The sequence below is a fragment of the Bubalus kerabau genome, chromosome 15 (genome assembly GCF_029407905.1).
Source record: "Bubalus kerabau isolate K-KA32 ecotype Philippines breed swamp buffalo chromosome 15, PCC_UOA_SB_1v2, whole genome shotgun sequence".
Classification (NCBI taxonomy): domain Eukaryota; kingdom Metazoa; phylum Chordata; class Mammalia; order Artiodactyla; family Bovidae; genus Bubalus; species Bubalus kerabau.
In genome coordinates this window covers 70,820,750-70,843,980 of record NC_073638.1, presented here as the reverse complement: position 1 = coordinate 70,843,980, position 23,231 = coordinate 70,820,750, and the positions used below count along the sequence as shown (strand labels likewise).

The 23,231-nt window shown below is 38.2% G+C and overlaps 2 non-coding genes across 2 annotated transcripts; one reads left to right on the top strand and one right to left on the bottom strand.

Annotated features, from left to right (window-relative positions):
• Positions 1 to 2,085: 2,085 nt before the first annotated feature.
• TRNAC-ACA (transfer RNA cysteine (anticodon ACA)) lies at positions 2,086 to 2,158 on the bottom strand. Its single transcript has one exon. It is a non-coding gene; the product is annotated as a tRNA-Cys (tRNA).
• Positions 2,159 to 9,926: 7,768 nt separating this feature from the next.
• TRNAC-ACA (transfer RNA cysteine (anticodon ACA)) lies at positions 9,927 to 9,998 on the top strand. The gene has a single exon. It is a non-coding gene; the product is annotated as a tRNA-Cys (tRNA).
• The last annotated feature ends 13,233 nt before the right edge of the window (positions 9,999 to 23,231 follow it).

Below are 23,231 nucleotides of genomic sequence, written 5' to 3'. Positions count from 1 at the left end.
CCACCCCCCTGACCTTGGACTTCGGGTAGCTCCTCTCGGCTGTTCCTGTGCTGCCGTGGCAGTCTGGCACTCCCAGCCACTGCCCCTGACCTTGGACGTGGGGTAACTCCTCTTGGCTGCTGCCTTTCAGGCATGGGGTCCTCTCGGCTTGGAAATGGATTCCTTAGTTCAACTGATGCAAGGAACTGCATTCTGCCAATAACATAACTGAGTGTGGGAGAGAATTTTTTTCCAGATGCTCTTGAGAGGACTAGTCCATCTAACCCTTTGTATTTGGCCTAGGAAGACCCTGAGCTTCTCAGGTGGTACTAGTGGTAAAGAATCTGTCTGCAATGCAGGAGAGGTAAGAAGATGAAGGTTGATCCCTGGGCTGGGAAGATTACCTGGAGGAGGACATGGCAATCCTCTCCAGTATTCTTGCCTGGAGAACCCATGGACAGAGGAGCCTGGAGGACTACACTCTATAGGGTCGCAAAGAGTCAGACATGACTGGAGTGACTTAGCACACATGTATGACTTTGACAAAGTAATTATTGAGCCTGACCTAGAGAAACCATGTGATAATAAATGGATGTTATTCTAAGTGGCAAAGTCTGAGATAATTTGCAAGCAGTATAGGAAACTAACACAGTGAGAGACAGTCAATATGCAGCACCCTCATTTTCTTGTATCTGATAGATGAGACAATTGTAAAGCTTTCTCTTTGGAACCAGGGGAAAGATAGTTCTCAAGAGACTTTCAGTTCTATACCATAAAGATGGCAAAGTAATTTTATTTTTTATGCCTTGAATGGTCCTCAGTATTTATACCAATTTGAAATCCTGTTTCCAACATCTAAATGACAGCAAATCTCAGCTGAGTAGTGTGACATTTCTGTTGAATGTGATTAAAATTATGAGATGGGGAGAAAAGATGACACTTTGCAACTCTTGCTGTTAAATCCATCAACAAAACATAAACATGCCTGATAAAACTGTAAGAAATACCTCTCTTTGAAAGTGAGCTCTGTGTATTAAGTAAGGCTGAGTAATAAGAAATATTGTCATGAAATTAAAAAAAAAAAAACTTGGCAGTTGTCCAATTTGGGTGCAAAATACATTGAATATTTGATTTCAAAACCTGAATGCTTTTGGTCTAAATCTCCATGATGTAACATAGAGCCAAGCATGCACACACACATGCAAATTGAAATATTTTCAGTTAACTATCCTTTTTACAAATATGCATATGCTGTTTAATCTTGATATATTCTTAGTGAAATGCTAATGTAAGAAGAAAGATTTGCCTGCGTGGCTTACTTTAATAAACTTAAAATGAATTTCATATGGACGCTAATACAGCCCAATGTCCTCAACATTATTTTCCTGCATCAGAGATGCTCCAGAAAAGGATACTGACAAGGGACCTCCAATTAGATAAGTAGGAAATAAACTCAAGTGAAAATGTTGGTTTTTATCATGGGTGAGCCTTGAGAAATTATGACTGTAAAAAGCTTCAGTTTTAATGACACTGTTTTATCTCTAGTAGGCATGCATTAACAATGAGTCTCTTCTTCATCTTTTTTGCTCCATAAACTTTTACACCTATTGTACCCTTGTGACTTCCCTGGGGAGGATGATTCAAATAATTGAAAACGGAGTCCCAGACTATTCCAGTTATGACTCAGGAACATCAATTATTTTGTTTGATAATAAACACACCCAACTCAAGAAAGTATTCATTTACTCTGCCCACTTTCCATGAGGATTCTGCTTTGGGACTAGAGAAGGGAAAAAGAAAAAATAGGTTATTTCTCAATTTTGTTTAAAAAAAATGTGTGAATCTGTGAGCAAGCTTTAAAGTTTTCAATAAATTAATTTAAAATAATTCACATTTATTAAACTGCTCCACTGGAAATATAGCAGTTATTAAAGACTGCTTAAGTAATCCTGTGTCTTCAACATAAAAGAAAGAAAGAAAGTGAAATCGCTGGGTCGTGTCCGACTCTTTGTGACCCCATGGGCTGTAGCCTACCAGGCTCCTCTGTCCATGGGATTTTACAGGCAATATTCCTGGAGTGGATTGCCATTTCCTTCTCCAGGGGATCTTCCCAACCCAGGGATCGAACCTGGGCCTCCTGCATTGTAGACAGACGCTTTACCGTCTGAGCCACAGGGAAGTCCTTCAAGATAAAGCACACAGATAAATAATAATGTTTATGATCATATTAACCAATGGCATTTTTCATTGTTAGTATGTTATTGACATACATAGAACATACTTTCGGAGAAGGCAATGGCAACCCACTCCAGTGCTCTTGCCTGGAAAACCCCATGGACGGAGGAGCCTTGAAGGCTGCAGTCCATGTGGTCGCGAAGAGTCGGACACGACTGAGCGACTTCACTTTCACTTTTCACTTTCATGCACTGGGGAAGGAAATGGCAACCCACTCCAGTGTTCTTGCCTGGAGAATCCCAGGGACGGGGGAGCCTGGTGGACTGCCGTCTATGGGGTCGCACAGAGTCAGACACGACTGAAGAGACTTAGCAGCAGCAGCAGCAGAACATACTTTATTCCCCTTAATCTTGACTTCAACTCTGTCATAGATGCTAGTCTTACACTTAGATACTATTTTGCAGAGGATTAATGTCTTACCTAAGGTAAGAAAGTGAGCATATTTCGGAGCCCAGATAGTTAATAAATTTGGTGAATGTCTGAATATTGATCTAATCTCTGTAGGAGTCTTCTATTGAACTCCATTGTGATTGAAACATTATTGGGATATGTGGATCTGTTTATCTGATGTATATATATTCCATTAATCAATATCACTAATCATTTTTTATTTTTATTACTTTTTCTTAGGTTAATCCTATTACTAGGACCCATGATATTACTTTTATATACCTTTCTATAGACTTCCAGTTATCTCTCCTTTCTTTTATCTATTTAATTGTTGCTCTCTTGACTCCTACCTCTTTAATGATTTAAAAGATTTTCATTCACGACTCTACCTATATTGAAATTATGCATCTTTATGATTTCTCTCATTTTCTTACATAATATGCTGATATCTCAGAAGATTTCTTTAAATTCTTCATCCATCAAATAAAATTGAATGTAAATATCAAACCATTCATATAATATTAAAAATATAAAACATGACTCTAAATTGAGAATATATATAGTTGTCTTTATATTTTATATTTCTAATTTTCTTATTTTAATTTATATAATAGTAATGTAATAAATATTTGATGTGATAGAGTATTAAATCTTAAAAAGACAGTGACTTCTATTTTAGTTTTTATAAGTCATTCAAGCCAGTCTAACTAATGAGACAATTGATATAATAATTTCTTAATACTAATATATTAGTTTAAATCATATTTATTGATTGAGTAAACATTCTGAAGAACAGACATCAACTACATGTACATAGTCACATATATGTCCTGTGTATGCCATGGAAATAATGAATTTCATTGCCAAATAAATTAAAAAGTTTGGGAGGCTACACCATGTTAAATCATTATCTTTGTTGAAGAATTTGTCACAGTGGTTAGTACTTAGCATGAGTCTCTAAAAAGGAGCTTTTAGATAGATTTGCATATGTATTATCAATGATTAGTTCTATCAGTTTTAGTCATATCCATATTTTTATCAATATCCATAATTTTTCCATCTTTAAAACTAGAGATTATTTATAATTGGGGTACACATTATAAGGCAACCCAAGGTTAAATATATGAGATTTTTCAGAATACAATCATGAATATGATTTGACATTTACCTATTTTGACAATTTCTAGAAATATTATGGCTTATTCCAATGGGTTGTTGATATGTAAATTATATAATTTAGTTTAATATTAGCTTGAGACATCCAACTCATGTAAAATATTGGTAGAATTATAATTTTCACTATAGGTTATATTAAATTTGTATTATTAGCAAATTGTATGTGAGACTGCCCCAGGGCCACTTGGTGGCGGATTCTTGTTGCAGTATGACAAAACCAATACAATATTGTAAAGTAATTAGCCTCCAATTAAAATAAATACATTTACATTTAAAGTAAAAAAGCCTTTTATAAATGAAATTACCAAAATATAAAAGTAGAATTAATACTATTATGTATTAATTCTGTATACTTCATTCTGATAAAATAAGTATAAAATTTTGCCACTGTGTTTCATGTATCCCTCCTTCTGACATTTTTTCATATTTTCATATATTTCCATTTCTCATAAAGCCTTATACACTGATATAGACTTCTCTTTTATGCATTAACCAACACGATAATAAAAATCTTTTAAATAATTAACATTATTTACTACCATGTAACATCAAGCCCATATTTAAATTGTCCCAGTTGACCCATGGAGTTTATTTTACACTTGCTTGATTCAAATCAATTTTCAAATGAAGTATAAGCACTGTATTTGGCTATTTAAGTTGTTTAAGTCTCTTTTATTCTAGCTATAATAGCACTCTTTTCCTCAAATTCAATTTTTAATTTTTGGAGAAATAAATTTGTCTTATAGAATCTTCCATATTGTGTGTTTATTTGATTGTTTCTATATTGTATTTTTGAACTGTCTCTCTATCCCTTCAATTTAAGGTAGATTTTTATCAAGGGAAAGAAACTAATCAGTACTGAATCAAAGAAAGAAATAGAAAATTTTATGTAAGCTAAATTGAGGATTATAACCCAAGAAACAGTCTTTCAGAGAGCCCTGAGAATGTCTACATACACATGTGAGTGGTTGGTCACTGTGGTCACTTACAGATTTGAGAAAGAAATGTTATTTTCTAAGGAGTCACTTGGTGGTAGTGATTTAGTCACTAAGTGTGACTCTTGTGACTTCATGAACTGCAGCCCACCAGGCTCCTCTGTCCATGGGATTTCCCAGACAAGAATACTGGAGTGGTTTGCCATTTCCTTCTCCAGGGGATCATCCTGACTTAGGGACTGAATCCGAGTCTTGTGCATTGCAGGCAAATTCTTTGGATTCTTTACAGCCTGAGCCACCAGGGAAGGAGTTTCATGGCTGATACCAGAAGGAGAAACTTTGACCTTTATGGTTCAGCAGTTATTTCTGTTATTGGGGAGGTCTGGTCAACACATAATGCAGATGCACAATACATATCAGAGGGAAAGGAGTAGGTCAAAATGGGCATAAAAACAATTTTATGTTGAAATTCTTTTGCCCTGACTTTAAGCATGAGTTTTTATTTTATCAGTCTGCAGTTAGACCCAGAGGATGTAACTTACCTGGATTCAGGTTCTGATTTTTAGGCTAGGGTAATTCATGCAAGGCTACATGTACTGCCTTGTATCACTTCATGATGAACATTTCATCCCACTGTCTCCATCTGGGATACTGAATATGAACTGGGTTCAGGAGGTGTCACCTGACACCCACCGCACCCCAATTCCAATATTTCACTTTAGAATCCTGATGCCATAATTAAACAATGAGTAAAGCCAAGAGACTTCTTTTAAGGTTTGGATTTTGGCTATGAAAACTTGAGCAGGATTTTTTTCTGGTAAAGAATAGGGTGAAAAATAGTCTTCTTCTATGATAAACCATAATGGAAAAGAATATGAAAATGAATATATATATATATATTTATGTATATGTATAACTGAGCTTGCCATACAGCAGAAATTAACACAACACTTTAAATCAACTATATTCAATATTTTTTTAAAATAGTCTTTTATCAACTCTTATGGCTATTGTGTAGTATTTTCTGTAAAACCCTCTGGCAGTGACTGGAACATGGAAAGTTTTCATGTCTGCTTTTCTAAAATATGATTTTAAGTAATTTACAAGGGGTGCCCCATTTTAATATACATCGTCTTCCTCTTCTCTAAACTCATTACTTCTAACTCTATTAGTAAGCACAACTTTGGTAAAGCCTGTCAAAATATACTCAGAGGTATTGGAACTTTGGGGAAAATAGAATTTAGATCAGTCCCTGAGATGGGCAAGTGCAGAAACGTCTCAAGACTGAAAGGATGCAAAGGTAGAATGTTTATTAATAATTCAGTAGAAGCAAGAAAGAGAAGCTAGAAGAATATCTAAGACTCAAATAATCTCTAGAAATATTGGGACCAACTACACTCCCCATAACGTATGGGATTAAAGTTTGAGTGGTAATAATTAAAATCTTAAGTCTTGAATACAGAGCAGACTAGAGAAGCCCAGCAACTAATATGTTTGCTGAAAAATTAATATAAGTGGTTTTACTTGGTAGAGCAACTTCAATCGTGTTATGGATTGAGTGTTTTTCCTCCTCTACTTCAAATTTATCTTAAAATCTAGAGCCCTAATGTGATGGTATTAGGAAGTAAGGGCCTTTGAGAAGTGATTAAATCATGAGGAATTAGCCCTCATGAGTGGGATTAGTACCTTTATAAAAGTGACCCCACAGAACTCTCTCATGTGAGGACATAAGGAGAAAAATACTGTCTATATAACAGGAAGCCAGCCTCACGAGACAATGAATCTGCTGGGACCCTGATCTTAGACTTCTCCATCTCCAGAAAAGTAACAAGTAAATATTATTTGAGTTACCTAGTCTATGGTATTATTATTACAGCATCTGGAACAGTCTAAGACAAAGCCTTGCTTATTTTTGTTTTAAACTACATGGTTTGAAGTTCTAAACTTGAAACTATGCAGCACTTTCAATGGAAATATTTTTAGGTTACTGAAGACAAACCACAATAGAATAGAAAATTCACCAAGATTTTATGCTTCTAGGAGGTATCAATTTTGCAAGAGGAAGAAAAAAGTGCACAGTTGTGTTTGCTTGAGGGTTTCTTCTTGTTAAGTTATAGCCACAGGTTTATGAATATATTACCATTTTTTTATTTAAACTTTAAAAGATTAGAGATAAGTAAACTCTAGCAAGAAATATATATTTGTTGTAATATTGGTGTGTAAGTGTGCCTTTATACATGAACTGTCTAGATGTCTGCAAAGTTTTTGGTGCAAAATCCTTTATCTTCAGGACAATGATTTAAGTCTAGCAAGTGAGGAAACTGTGCTAGTGTAGACAGAAGTCTCCCAGGGTCCCATTATTTGCTCTGTCACTAGCAGAGTAGATTTCAAAGCAGAGGTTCCTGAACTCCATTTCCAGTGTTTTCATTACACTGTTTATTTATGTCACAATTGCACTTAAAAACACAATGCCAGGCAAATTATTGCAGGAAACAGGAAGAAAATGTCTAGAATACAAGTTAAGAAACAAGTGATTAAAATATAAAATATTAAAAATGCACAAATCAGGATTTTCTGTTTACTTTTAAATATTTTACACGAGAATAATCATTAAATTGCATATCAGTTAAAAAGTACTAAACATTACAAATTTAATATTTTTTTAAAAGATTTTTTTCAAATAGTAAAAATTGATATGAAATATTCCACAAAATTTTATATATCTTAATGAAAAAGAAAACAATTTTAACAATTTTTTATTAAATACTGTTTAAATATCATTATAAAACTTTCATGAACAATTTGAAGCCTATATTACATATTTGTAATTTATGTGTTTAATACAGTATCTGTAGCTTTGTTTTGATTGACATATGTTCAAGCATCTAATGTTTCAAACATTTATTCCTCTGTAAAACAGAACAATATCCTCTAGAAAATATCTACATTTCAGTATTTCCAGAAATTTACATTTCTCTATGTGGAACTCTTTCATGGTCTGAAAGCATTTGTCAAGAGCAATTGAACTTGATGAAGTTGGAATACATGCTTTCTTTATGATTTGGTGTATTACAAGGAGGCAGAGTGAATTGCACTTGAGTAATAAATTGGAACTAAAGCCATAAATAAGACATTTTCGAGTTAGTTTATGATTGTTTCCAAACTCAGATATAACTGTCCAGTAAAATACATACTAATAAATTCTCTAATTTTCTAATTCCAGGTAGAATTAGTAACAGAATGCCTTAGCACTTTATCAACAGTTCCTCTACACATAACATAATGTTGTAGGTATTGCAGGAAACCTAATGAACTGTAATATAGAGGCCCAGCCAAAAGAAGTCTATACTTCATGGAAGAAGACTGGTATTTAAGTATACACACAGCAGCGTGAATTGAACTATAGCTTTTCACAATTTAGGTCATGATAATTTGCCTAGTGAAGAGAAGAGATAACAAAATTTATGAGCAGAGAAATGTCTAAGGAATAAGTCATCTTCTATTGAATCCTATTCCCCACACCAAAACATAAAATATGTTGATGTATGGCAAAACTAATACAATATTGTAAAGTAATTAGCCTCTAATTAAAATAAATAAATTTTAATTAAAAAAAGAAAAAAACATTTTTTATTTTTATTTATCCTAGTGCACTGGGACAACTCAGAGGGATGGTATGGGGAGGGAGGAGGGAGGAAGGTTCAGGATGGGGAACACATGTATACCTGTGGTGGATTCATTTTGATATATGACAAAACCAATACAATATTGTAAAGTTAAAAATTTTAAAAAAAGGTGAAAAAAAATACAACTGTTTAAACATGAAAAAAAAATAATTTATCCTAGTGAAGTCTGAGGAGCCACTTCCTAGCATCTAGCACTGTGATATGAATTTAGAAGGTGATAAACAGGTAGTGCCTAATGAACTATCCCTGATAGCTCAGCTGGTAAAGAATCCGCATGCAATATTGGAGACCTGGGTTCGATCCCTGGGTTGGGAAGATCCCCTGGAGAAGGGAAAGGCTACCCACTCCAGTATTCTGGCCTGGAGAATTCCATGGACTGTATAGTCTACGGAGTCACAAAGAGTTGGACATGACTGAGCAACTTCCACTCACTCACTCAAACAGGTAGTGCCTGATGAGCTATGGATGGAGGTTCATGACATTGTCCAGGAGACAGGGATCAAGACCATCCCCAAGAAAAAGAAATGCAAAAAAGCAAAACAGCTGTCTGAAGAGGCCTTACAAATAGCTGTGAAAAGAAGGGAAGCAAAAAGCAAAGAAGAAATGGAAAAATATACCCATTTGAATGCAGAGTTCCAAAGAATAGCAAGGAGAGATTAGAAAGCCTTCCTCAGCAGTCAATGCAAAGAAATAGAGGAAAACAACAGAATGGGAAAGACTAGAGATCTCTTCAAGAAAATTAGACATACCAAGGGAACATTTCATGCAAAAATGGGCTCAATAAAGGACAGAAATGGTAGGGACCTAACAGAAGCAGACGATATTAAGAAGAGGAAGCAAGAATACACAGAAGTATACAAAAAGGATCTACATGGCCCAGATAATCACCATGGTGTGATCACTCACATAGTCAGACATCCTGGAATGTGAAGGCAAGTAGGCCTTAGGAACCATCACTATGAACAAAGCTAGTGGAGGTGATAGAATTCCAGTTGAGCTATTTCAAATCTAAAAGATGATGCTGTGAAAGGGCTGCACTCAATATTCCAGCAAATTCGGAAAACTCAGCAGTGGCCACAGGACTGGAAAAGGTAATTTTTCATTCCAATCCCAAAGAAAGGTAATGCCAAAGAATGCTCAAAGTACCACATAATTGCACTCATCTCACACGCTAGTAAAATAATGCTCAAAATTCTCCAAGCTAGGCTTCAGTAATACATGAACCATGAACTTCCAGATGTTCAAGCTGGTTTTATAAAAAGCAGAGGAACCAGAGCTCAAATTGCCAACATCCACTGGATCATCAAAAAAGCAAGAGAGGTCCAAAAAAACCACATCTGTTTCTGCTTTATTGACTATGCCAAAGCCTTTGACTGTGTGGATCACAATAAACTGTGGAAAATTCTTCAAGACATGGGAATACCAGACCACCTGACCTGCCTCTTGAGAAACCTGTATGCGGGTCAGGAGGCAACAGTTAGAACCGGACATAGAACAACAGGGCTTCCCTGTTGCCCATTGGGCTTCCCTGGTGGCTCAGATGGTAAAGCATCTGCCTACAATGCGGGAGACCCAGGTTCGATCCCTGGGTTGGGAAGATCCTCTGGAGAAGGAAATGGCAACCCACTCCAGTACTCTTGCCTGGATAATCCCATGGACAGAGGAGCGTTGTAGGCTACAGTCCATGGGGTCGCAAAGAGTCGGACATGGCTGAGTGACTTCACTTCTTCTTCATAGAACAACAGATTAGTTCCAAATAGGAAAAGGAGTATGTCAATGTTGTATACTGTCATCCTGCTTATTTAACTTATATGCAGAGTACATCATGAGAAACGCTGGGCCAGAGGAAGCACAGCTGGAATCAAGATTGCTGGGAGAAATATCAAAAACCTCAGATATGCAGATGACACCACCCTAATGGCAGAAAGTAAAGAGGAACTAAAGAGCCTCTTGATGAAAGTGAAAGAGGAGAGTGAAAAAGTTGGCTTAAAACAACATTCAGAAAATGAAGATCATGGCATCTGGCCCCATCACTTCATGGAAAATAGATGGGGAGACAGTAGAAACAGTGGCTGATTTTATTTTTCAGGGCTCCAAAGTCACTGCAGATGGTGATTGCAGCCATGAAATTAAAAGACACTTACTCCTTGGAAGAAAAGCTATGACCAACCTAGATAGCTTATTATAAAGCAGAGATATTACTTTGCCAACAAAGGTCCATCTAGTCAAGTCTATGGTTTTTCCAGTATTCATGAATGGATGTGAGAGTTGGACTATAAAGAAAGTTTAGCGCTGAAGAATTGATGCTTTTGAACTGTGGTGTTGGAGAAGACTCTTGAGAGTCCCTTGGACTCCAAGGAGATCCAACCAGTCCATCCTAAAGGAGGTCAGTCCTGAGTGTTCACTGGAACGACTGATGTTGAAGCTGAAACTCCAATACTTTGGCCACTTGATGCGAAGAGTTGACTCATTGGAAAAGACCCTGATGCTGAGAAAGATTGAGGGCAGGAGAAGGGGATCACAGAGGATGAGATAGTTGGATGGCATCACCAACACAATGGACATGGGTTTGGGTGGACTCTGGGCGTTGGTGATGGACTGGGAATCCTGGCATGCTGCGGTTCCTGGGGTCGCAAAGAGTTGGACACCACTAAGTGACTGAACTGAACTGAACTGAAACAGCTAGTAACTGAAACAGATAAATACAGACCAATATTTAACCTGCACACTTAGGAGCTAAACTGCTCCTGAAGACTGAAAGTTGGAGGCTGTGCCATGTGCTAGGCTTAGATCACATCTCTTAAATTAGTGGTATTAACTCTATTTCACTGATGCAGTAATTAGAGGTGCAAAAGCCTTGTTGTTTCTTCAAGTTCACCCAGACAGCAAGCCAAAACAAGAACCCAGAAAATTTAGACTTTAACGTTAATACTCATTCCACTAAACCATTCATCAACGCTGTTACCAAACATTCTTATGTAAATGTGTAGGAGTCATTCCCTTATATTTTTAGAAGCTCTGATAATACCCATACTTTACTTTGGACTTCCAGATGGTGCTAGTGGTAAAGAACCTGACTGCTAATGCAGGGGACGTAAGAGACACAGGTTGGATCCCTGGGTGGGGACCATCCCCTGGAGGAGGACATGGCAACTCAATCCAGTGTTTTTGCCTGGAGATTCCCATGGATAGAGGAGCCTGGTGGGCTACAGTCCATAGGATCACAGAGTCAGAAATGACTGAATGACTTGGCAGGCACATCTCTTTAAGGCCTGTCCACATAGTTCTCCACAGGAACCCCTTAAAGAGAGAGGGTTTATTATTACCCTTCTGATTTTTAAAAAGTAAGAGAAGAGCTATAAAACCTAGAGGGCTTTCCCTATTTGAGACAAATCTTTTTGTCTAAGCCACTCTGCATAAAACTTTTTCAAAGGAAAGTAATCTGTGTTAGGCTAGCATCTTCTCTCTTCCTCTCTTTAAAGGTTATTATTATTATTATTTTAACCTCAGATATGCAGATGACACCACCCTTATGGCAGAAAGTGAAGAGGAACTCAAAAGCGTCTTGATGAAAATGAAAGTGGAGAGTGAAAAAGTTGGCTTAAAGCTCAACATTCAGAGAACGAAGATCATGGCATCCGGTCCCGCCACTTCATTGGAAATAGATGGGGAAACAATGGAAACGGTGTCAGACTTTATTTTTCTGGGCTCCAAAATCACTACAGATGGTGACTGCAGCCATGAAATTAAAAGACGCTTACTCCTTGGAAGGAAAGTTATGACCAACCTAGATAGCATATTCAAAAGCAGAGACATTACTTTGCCAACAAAGGTTCGTCTAGTCAAGGCTATGGTTTTTCCTGTGGTCATGTATGGATGTGAGAGTTGGACTGTGAAGAAGGCTGAGTGCCGAAGAATTGATGCTTTTGAACTGTGGTGTTGGAGAAGACTCTTGAGAGTCCCTTGGACTGCAAGCAGATCCAACCAGTCCATTCTGAAGGAGATCAGCCCTGGGATTTCTTTGGAAGGAATGATGCTAAAGCTGAAACTCCAGTACTTTGGCCACCTGATGCGAAGAGTTGACTCATTGGAAAAGACTCTGATGCTGGGAGGGATTGGGGGCAGGAGGAGAAGGGGACGACAGAGGATGAGATGGTTGGATGGCATCACTGACTCGATGGACGTGAGTCTGGGTGAACTCCGGGAGATGGTGATGGACAGGGAGGCCTGGCATGCTGCGATTCATGGGGTCGCAAGGAGTCGGAGACGACTGAGCGACTGATTTGATCTGATCTGATCTGATTATTATTTTGGATGTGGACCATTTTTAAAGTGATCCATTTGCTCTTCTTGTTTAGTCACTTAGTTACGTCTGACTCTTTGCAACCCCAAGGACTGTAGCCCGCCAGGCCCCTCTGTCCATGGGGATTTTCTAGGCAATAATACTAGAGTGGATTACCATGCTCTCCTCCAGGGAATCTTCTGGACTCAGGGATTAAACCCATGTCTCCTGTGGTTCCTGCATTGTAGGCAGATTAACTGAGCCACAGTGGAAGCCCTTCACTTAGAATGCTGCTGCTGCTGCTAAGTCACTTCAGTCATGTCTGACTCTGTGCAACCCCATAGACGGGAGCCCACCAGGCTCCACCCTCCCTGGGATTCTCCAGGCAAGAACACTGGAGCTGGTTGCCATTTCCTTCTCCAATGCATGAAAGTAAAAAGTGAAAGTGAAGTTGCTCAGTTGTGTCCGACTCTTAGCGACATCATGGACTGCAGCCTACCAGGCTCCTCCATCCATGGGATTTTCCAGGCAAGAGTACTGGAGTGGGGTGCCATTGCCTTAGCATAATGACCTACAAATTCATCTATGTTACAGCAAATGGTAACATTTTATTCTCTTTATGGCTGAGTAGTATTCTGCTGTGTGTATATATTACCACATATTATTTATCCATTCATCTGTTGATGGACATATTCCATATTTTGGCTATTGTAAATAGTGCTGCTATGAACAATTAAGGTGCATGTATCTATTTATGTGGTTATGGTTCCCAACACAAAGGAAATAAAAACACCAAGGAAACAATGGACAAAAAGAAAATACCACTTACTGAGTAGGAAAAAATAGTTGCAAATGATATGACACAAAAGAGATTAATATTCAACATGTGTAAATATATTATGCAACTCAACAACAAAAAAGCAAGCGACCCAGTTAAAAATGGACAGGAGAACTGGATAGACACTTTAACAGAGAAGACAAGCAGATGCTTAACAGTCACATAAAAAGACATTAAACATCACTAATCATCAGGGGGATGCAAATCAAAAGTCACAATGAGATATCACATCACACCATTCAGACTGATGATCATAAAAAACGACACAGAAAACAAAAGTTGGCAAGGATGTGGAGAAAAAGGAACCTTTGAATACTGTTGGTGGGAATGTAAATCGATACAACCACTATGGAAAACAGAATGGAGAGTCCGCAAAATCTGAAAATAGAACTACCATGTGACTGAGCAATTCCACCCCTGGGTATATATCAAAGCAAAAATATTACCTTAAAATGGTACACGAATCCCCTGAATCTTTAATATAAAATCTGATTCTCAGAGAATGGCCTGCTTGACCCACTTTAAAAATGTGCATCCGTAAGAAAACTTTCTGACAAGGGAGATATGAAAACAACAATGACAACAATTTTTAGCAATCACTTTCTCAACTCTGGTTAAAGCAATATACGTTTTATGTTGCTGATTGTTCTGTAGTAAAAATTGCCATCAATGAACAATGCTTTCCATTCTTAGCACATTTATAAATTATGCAAATTTAAAGAGGAGGCAAGAATATTCTTATATGCCTGAGTATATCTCTGTGTAATGACCACAGTTGGCCAATTTATCTCTTCAAACTGTCAGTATCAGAGGCTTCCAATGGAGAACCTAGATTAAAAAGGCAAATGAATCATAAATAAGCCAGCTCATACTTTCTGCAGATGACTGTCTAGCATTTTGGTATGGCTTTATTTGAAATATACATGTCTGGTGGAAGCTAATATGGGACTTGGAAAGAGATAGTAAATAGAGAATACATCCACTTATAATGGTAAAAAAAACTTTAAGTATTGAGGCTTTTACATTTCATCTGCGATCTGACAGATAGGATTATCTGTATTTGGATTTAGAGCTATCAAAATATCCATGAAAATGGCACAGGAAAAAGATGGTGGCTTGAAATGGCTTGATTCTGCCAAGTATATTAAAGGAGTTAGGATTGTTCTAAAATTTTCCACAGAACAGCAAAGTGCTGAGACATCATTGCAAAGGGATGTGACATGTGTCATCAAAAGCCTACACTAGCTGTCAGAATTCAACCATTTGTTTCATGATTCCTTGGTAAAAATAAAGCTATCCTCTGGAACCACAGGAATACAGGAATACAATGAATTCATAGTGAGCTTGAAAAAAAAAAAAATCCTCTTTAACATGTGTCTTTAAGCCTCTGGTCTTGCCCAACAAAAATTTGGAGTTTGAACAATTCTAAAGTTAACCTGTAAGATCATCAATGGCCCTTGAGCTTTTCATCTTTTAACTACACCACCTAAACCTGTCATTGATGACTATCCTCCAAAGGATAGTGGCCCAACAGGCTCCTCTCTTCATGAGATTATCCAGGCAAGAATACTGGAATGGGTTGTTGCGTTCTCCTCCAGAGGATCTTCCCAACCCAGGGATCGAATCTGCAACTCTGACATCTCCTGCATTGGCAGCCAGGTTCTTTACCATTTGTGCCACCTGAGAAGCCCTCCGTATTGGTTCCCTAAACACATCCTAAATCCTTCTTCCCTGGCTTCCTTTTTCTGACTCTTTACTCCTGATTTTGAGCTTTCCAAATAATACAACTGTATCTTGATGTCCTTGTATCATGCTTTGCTCTTAGGAAGGCCTCAACTAATGTACCCCATGTCATATACATCAGGCTCAGTTCAGTTGCTCAGTCCTGTTGCTCAGTTGTGACCCCATGGACTACACCAAACCAGGCTTCCCTGCCCATCACAAACTCCTGGAGCTTGCTCAAACTCATGTCCATCAAGTTGGTGATGCCACCCAACCATCTTATCCTCTGTCATCCCCTTCTCCTCCTGCCTTCAATCTTTCCCAGCAACAGAGTCTTTTCAAATGAGTCAGTTCTTTGCATCAGGTGGCCAAAGTAATGGAGTGTCAGCTTTAGCATCAGTCCTTCCAGTGAATAGTTAGGACCGATTTCCTTTAGGATCGACTGGTTTGATTTCCTTGCTGTCCAAAGGACTCTCAAGAGTCTTCTCCACCACCACAGTTCAAAAGCATCAATTCTTCGAATCTCAGTTTTATTTGTGGTCTAACTCTCACATCCATACATGACTACTGGAAAAACCATAGCTTTGACTAGATGAACCTTTGTCAGCAAAGTAACGTCTCTGCTTTTTAATATGCTATCTTGGTTGGTCATAACTTTTCTCCCAAAGAGCAAGCATCTTTTAATTTCATGGCTGCAGTCACCATCTGCAGTGATTTTGGAGCCCAAGACAATAAAGTCTGTCACTGTTTCGATTGCTTCCCCATCTATTTGCCATGAAGTGATGGGACTAGATGCTATGATCTTTGTTTTTTGAATGTTGAGTTTTAAGCCAGCTTTTTCACTCTCCTCTTTCACTTTCATCAAGAGGCCCTTTAGTTCTTCTTTATTTTCTGCCATAAGGTGCTGCCATCTTTATATCTTAGGTTATTGATATTTCTCCCAGCAATCTTGATTCCAGCTTGTGTATGTATTCCTATACATACTCCGAATGATGTATTCAGCATATCAGTTAAATAAGTAAGGTGACAATATACAGCCTTGATGTGCTCCTTTACCAATTTGGAACCAGTCCATTGTTTCATGTTTGAATCTAACTGTTGATTCTTGACATGCATACAGATTTCTCAGGAGGCAGTCTGGTATTCCCATCTCTTTAAGAATTTTCAACAGTTTGTTGTGATAAACACAGTCAAAGGTTTTGGTATAGTCAATAAAGCAGAAGTAGATGTTTTTCTGGAACTCTCTTGCTTTTTCAGTGATCTATTGGATGTTGGCAATTTGGTCTCTGGTTCCTCTGCCTTTTCTAAATCCAGCTTGAACATCTGGAAGTTCTCACTTCACATACTGTGTAGCATCCTAATTTTAGGAAATGTATTTTCTTCAAAATGATAAGATATATTCAAACTAGAAAAATATTTTAATTCACTTTGTTAAACTACTTGTTGCTTGTTGTTATTCATTGTGTCTGACTCTTTGCGAATTTATGGGTGGTAGCTCACCAGGCTTCTCCGTCCATGGAATTTCTCAGGCAAGAATACTGGTGTGGGTTTCCATTTCCTTCTCCAAGGGATTTTCCCAATCCAGAGATCAAACCCCCATCTCCTATTTCATCAGGCAAATTTTTTTTATCACTGAGACACCTGGGAAGCCCTGGTTAATTTAACCAGTTATAAAATAACTTTTGTTAAAGTCTGCAAATTTCACACCTCTTTGGTGATGGGAGATGGTCGTGAGTAGGGTAGAAACCAGTATAAAAATGTTTAAGCTTAGGTAAAGATGACTAGTATATGGAGAAGGCAATGGCACCCCACTCCAGTACTCTTGCCTGGAAAATCCCATGGATGGAAGAGCCTGGTAGGCTACTGTCCATGGGGTTGCTAAGAGTCGGACACGACTGAGCGACTTCACTTTCCCTTTTCACTTTCATGCATTAGAGAAGGAAATGGCAACCCACTCCAGTGTTCTTGCCTGGCAAATCCCAGGGACAGGGGAGCCTGGTGGGCTGCAGTCTATGGGGTCGCACAGAGTTGGACACAACTGAAACAACTTAGCAGTAGCAGCAGCAGCAAAGATGACTAGTATAGTAAAATTAGATGTAAAATTAGATCTCAGATATCTGAGTCTCCTTAAATGTAATTAATTAAAAAACTAGTTAGAGTTCTTTTATGTAACTCAAAGGTAAATATAGTTTTTGTTTAGCCAATATTTAAGAGTTTGAAATTGTCTGTTACATTCTGCTCCTTTTGTTTTTACCACCAACCTTCCCACTTTATGACTCCCTCCCATACTTTATAGACAAATTTCTGTAGGCAATATTATATCATCTTGGGTTAGTTTAATTGGCTATTGTCATTCAGTAAGTGTAACTACTATATATGAGTGTGTGTAGTATGTCTTAAAAGCAAAAGATAACATTTCTGTATAGAACAGTTTAGTTGATGTTATATTTTAAATGTTCTTTTGTAACTATTAATGGATGAGCAAACAAGGTATATAATATTAAAAAATAAATAAGCATTAAAGTACAGATAATCCACATTTTTATTAATAGTATTTTGTTAAAATAATTCAGATTCTGAATATATGAGACATACAAACAATTCCAAGAAAATTCCTGTGGTCATAATATACTCTTCCCCCTCATGGCACTATTTTTCATAGAATCATCAATGTTTTACTAAATGTGTATTCTTTACTAAAATCATATGCTTTATTGGAGGCAGGTGCGAGGTCTGATTTATCTTTGCTTCATTCACTGTATATCAGCACAGTGCTTCACACATAAGCACTTTCTGCTTTACCTCTGCTTTACCTTTACCTTTACTCCACACACCCCTGAAGTTCAGCTTCATATTTCCAACTGTCTGCTTAGAATATGCATTTGGTTGCCTATAGACATTTCAAGCTAAGCATGCCCATATCCAAAATCTAGGTTCTTCCCATTGCTTTGTCATTTTAGTAAATGTGTAAATGGCCAATGTTGGCTGCTCAGAACAAAGACTTGGGTACTCAACCACCACAACTTTCTTTCTATTACAATACATATCTAATCAGTTAAACAAACAAACAAACAAAAATCTTTATTAGCTTTATTTTCTAAATAACCTAAAATTGAGCCACTTCTTACCATCTCTACCCTTAACATCCTTATCCAAACCTCTTGCTTCTCTTGAACTATTGCAGTTGCTTCCTCATGGATCGCCTTCCTCCCACTCTTCCTCCTCTATTCCCAACAGCTCTCAGAGCTTCCCTGTGCACGAGATAAAGCTTATCTCACTATTAATAATCCGGACCTCTGTTACTTCTCTTACCTTGTAAGTGAAAGTGTGTGTCACTCATTCCTGTCCCACTCTTTGTGACCCCATGGACTGTAGCCAAGCAGTCTCCTCAGTCTCTGGAGATCTCCAGACAAGAACACTGGAGTGGATAGCCATTTCCTTCTCCAGGGGATCTTCCTGACCTTCACTCTATCAGTGAGCAGTGAGGGCTTCTCTGACTGCTTCTTTTCTCTTTGAAAATCTCACTCCCCTCATCATTGCCATCTTACCCCACCCATTCCTTCTTCATTCTTCTTTATAGCAATTATTATTATTTCACTACAATAAACTTGCTGCTACTGGTGCTGCTAAGTCGCTTCAGTCGTGTCTGACTCTGTGCGACCCCATAGACGGCCTCTTACCAGGCTCCTCTGTCCCTGGGATTCTCCAGGCAAGAACACTGGAGTGGGTTGCCATTTCCTTCTCCAATGCATGAAAATGAAAAGTGAAAGTGAAGTTGCTCAGTCGTGTCCGATTCTTAGCAACCTCATGGACTGCAGCCTACCAGGCTCCTCCGTCCACGGGATTTTCCAGGCAAGAGGACTGGAGTGGGGTGCCATTGCCTTCTCCAACAATAAACTTACTGCTTATCATTTGTGTCCTTCATTAGGTTATAGGCTCCATGAGATCAAAGACTTTTCTTTTTTTCTCCCCCAGTGGTTTTATTCTCAGCACAGGGATTGATGTTCAGCATATAGCAGTTTCTCAGTACATGGTTGTTGAAACGATAAATGAACTATTTCAAATGATAATATAAAGATACATACCAGGAAGGGTTTCTGTTAGAAGTAGACGAGGATATTCATAAAGGTGAGGTGTGACTACTGGAGGAATTATTTAGAATGAGGTATACTGGCAGAGTTAAAGGAACTAATAGATGATGGTGAGGCAACAAGAACCTAGCCACAGCAAGAAAATATCTCCTTCTTTAGACTAGAAGAACCAGAGAGAAAAGGATAGTTATAAATTAAGGAAGAGAGCTAGCCTAATGGATCTCTGACTGTAAGGAATGTCAGCCTCGCCAGCTGTAGTGAAACAAAGAGGGTGAAGATGGAACAAATAGAATCTCTCTCTTCTTTTCCTCTCTAATCTCCCTTTGGTACCATCCATTGGCCTAGAGAAATTGGACACTGGAAAGCAAGAGAGCATAAATGCAGTGTGTACAGGTTAGCCTCTTAAGTGAGACCAATCAGAAAAATGAAATTTAAAAAAAAAAAAAAAAAAGATCTGCTATAGAAGGCATGAGGGAAAATGGAAATTTGCACAAAGAGTTAAGATTTTTAAAGTTATTAATATATCTTTATATTTTTCATTTTGTCTACATGATCTTCTGGAAGAATAGCTATGACAAACCTAGACAGTGTATTAAAAAACAGACATCACTTTGCCAGCAAAGATCCAAATAGTCAGAGCTATGGTTTTTCCAGTAGTCATGTATAGATGTGGGAGTTGGACCATAATGAAGACTGAGTGCCAAAGAACTGATGCTTTTGAACTGTGGTGCTGGAGAAGATTCTTCAGAGTTCCTTGGACAGCAAGGAGATCAAACCAGTCAATCCTAAAGGAAATCAACCCTGAATATTCATTGGAAGGACTGGTGCTAAAGCTGAGGCTCCAATACTTTGGCCATCTGATGTGAATAGTCGACTCATTGGAAAAGATCCTGATTCTGTGAAAGATTGAGGGCAAGCGGGTGACAGAGGATAAGATGGTTAGGTGGCATCACTGACTCAATGGATAAGAGTTTGACCATACTCTAGGAAATAGTTAAGGACAGGGAAGCCTGGTGTGCTTCAGTTCATGGAGTCACAGAGTTGGACAGGACTTATCAAATGAACAACAACATGACCTTATCCCTAGTAAATGTGAGGTATTCTTCTATCAAGGGAAACTCCTTTAGGGAATGGGTGAAAAATGTAGAGAATTGCTAAGGGTAACATGCAAAGAGTAATAAAGAATTACTCTTCAGCTACTAGAATTCACAAGAATTATCTTGCAACAAGACAGAAGAGCTTATAACACAGGATTTGGAAAAAAAAAGAAAAGAAGATTTTCTAAATTTTCTCAGCATTTGTTGTTGTCATTTAGTCACCCAGTTCTATCCAGCTCTTTGCGACCCCGTGGCCTGCAGCACACCAAGCCTCCCTGTCCCTCTAAATCTCCTGAAGTTTGCCCAAGTTCATGCCCACTGCATTGGTGATGCCATCCAGCCATCTCATGCTCTGACACCCTCTTCTGCTTTCAATATTGGGTTTCACTGGTTTGATCTCCTTGCTGTTCAAGGGGCTTTCAGGAGTCATCTCCAGCATCACAGTTCAAAGGCATCAATTCTTTGGTGCTCTGTCTTCTTTATGGTCCAGCTCCTACAACTGTACGTGATCACTGGGAAGATCACAGCCTTGACTATGTGGACCTTTGTCAGCAGAGTAATGTCTCTGCTTTTCAAACATTGTCTGGGTTTGTCATAACTTTCCTGCCAAGAAGCAATCATCTTCTGATTTCATGACTGCAGTCATCATCAGCAGTGATTATAGAGACCAAGAAGGGGATATCTGTCGCTACTTCCACTTTTTCCCCTTCTATTTGCCACGAAGCAATGGGGTTCGATGCCATGACTCTTTTAATATTTAGTTTTAAGCCAGCTCTTTCACTCCCTCCTTCACCCTCATCAAGAGGCTCTTTAGTTCCTCTTCACTTTCTACCATTAGAGTGGTATCATCCACATAGCTGAGGTTATTGATGTTTCTCCTGCCTATCTTGATTCCGGCATGTAACTCATCCAGTATGGCAATTCTCATGATGTGCTCAGCATATAGGTTAAACAGACATGGTGACAGCAAATAATCTTATCATATTTCTTTCTCAGTCTTGAACCAGTTGCTCCATACAGGGTTCTAACTGTTGCTTTTTCACCCACATGCAGGTTTCTCAGGGGATAGGTAAGATGGTCTGGTATTCCCATCTCTATAAGAGCTTTCCACAGTTTACTATGATCCACACAGTCAAAAGCTCTCAGCATATAAAGAACCAATTCAGAAACTAGATTATAATATCTTATATAGATCAAAATTCTATTCTGCTCATGAGGTTAGTATTGTCGTATAGTAGGATGAAAGAGCAAGGAATAAGAGTGCCATCCCAGAGAAGATAATGTGTACTTGTTAAGAGAGGAACCATGGAAAGCATGGAATTTTCCCTTTAACCCATAAGGAACCCTGGGAGGTAGTATTGATAAATCAAGGTGGCTAGAAATATGGGTTTTTCATTAATGTAAACTCAGTGGCACAGCATTTTTCCATGGAAAAGAGCCTGAGTGTAGCTTCCTTTTATTCCCACATATGTAGCCATTTTCTTTTAGGAGTGATAGTGGCATGGTAGTTAGCTCAACCTCTGGCAGAGGAGATTAGCAGAAGAAGGGGCTCCCAAAAAGGACAATGGGGACCTATAGGAAAGGGCTGAAAGGTAGACCACTGGATGGGGGCTATGGACATTACTGCCGGACCTTGAGTCAAGGGACAGCAGCAGTACGAGTTGAGGTAAAGCCCAAAGAGTCAAAGGCGCACTCTGATCAAGCGATAAATATGAAACCATACATTCTGTCAGTTTCTCTGACACCAGCAGAGTCCTCAGGGATGGGCCAGTCACACTTTTAGAAGTCTTCCTTTCAGAGAACAGCACAATGCAGGCCACCTGTGAGACTCTTCATTTGATGGCATGTGTAAAGTCAACCTCCTCATACCAGCAGACACTACAGTGAATAGTAATAAGAACAAAGGAGATCTAAAACCTTGGGACTTATCCCAGGGAATCTCATCTCTGAAAGCCTCCTTTCACTCAAAGACACTAATCTCTTCAAAGTTTATCTCAAGTTACAAAATTAAACCAGACTTGACTCCTCTCAAAAAAATTAATTTTCCTTTTTACTCTTCTTACCCAGCAATGGCTAGAGGTACCCATGAAGATAATATGTCATTTTCAAAGGATAAAGAACTAAAATTTCCTGCAAACTTGAGTATACTATGTACAATTATAATTCCAGAAAAATCCTATTTAGTTACAGATCACAGATATACTTTAAAGTGAATCCATGTTTAAACTTATTCAGGCTTAACTGTGCATTAAATTCACTCTTGGTTCTGTCAGATCATTGATTTGACATTGATCTGATTCGATTATACTTAGATGATATCAGCCCTAATATTGAGGAAGTAGACAATGCAAAGTAATTAGTCACAAAGCTCTTTTGTAAGCCTCCAATATAATGAACTCTGGGTAAATTAGACTGTAAGCATAATATCTCTCATTTTAATTTGATTTCTGAGCTCCAGAATTAGGAAGGCCATCAGTAAGATCCGTTGTTATTTTGCCCAATATAATTAGAGGGTCAGCAATTTGATCTTGCCTTGATGACAAAACAATTATCTATGGCATTCCCTTTCCCATTTAGGAAAAAAAAAAAAAAAAAAGCCTGTGCTTACTGCGGTTTCTTTTCTAATTAAGGACAGTTAGTCTGCTTGCACAGGGATGGAATGAGCAAAGCATCATGTCAGACTGAAGTTCGGTGTGAGTATAAGGACTATTCCATGCAGGAAGAATCACAACTATGGAAATTGCGATTTTCTGGCTCTCACATTATCACCCCTTGTCTCAGTCTATATGCATGATAAGCT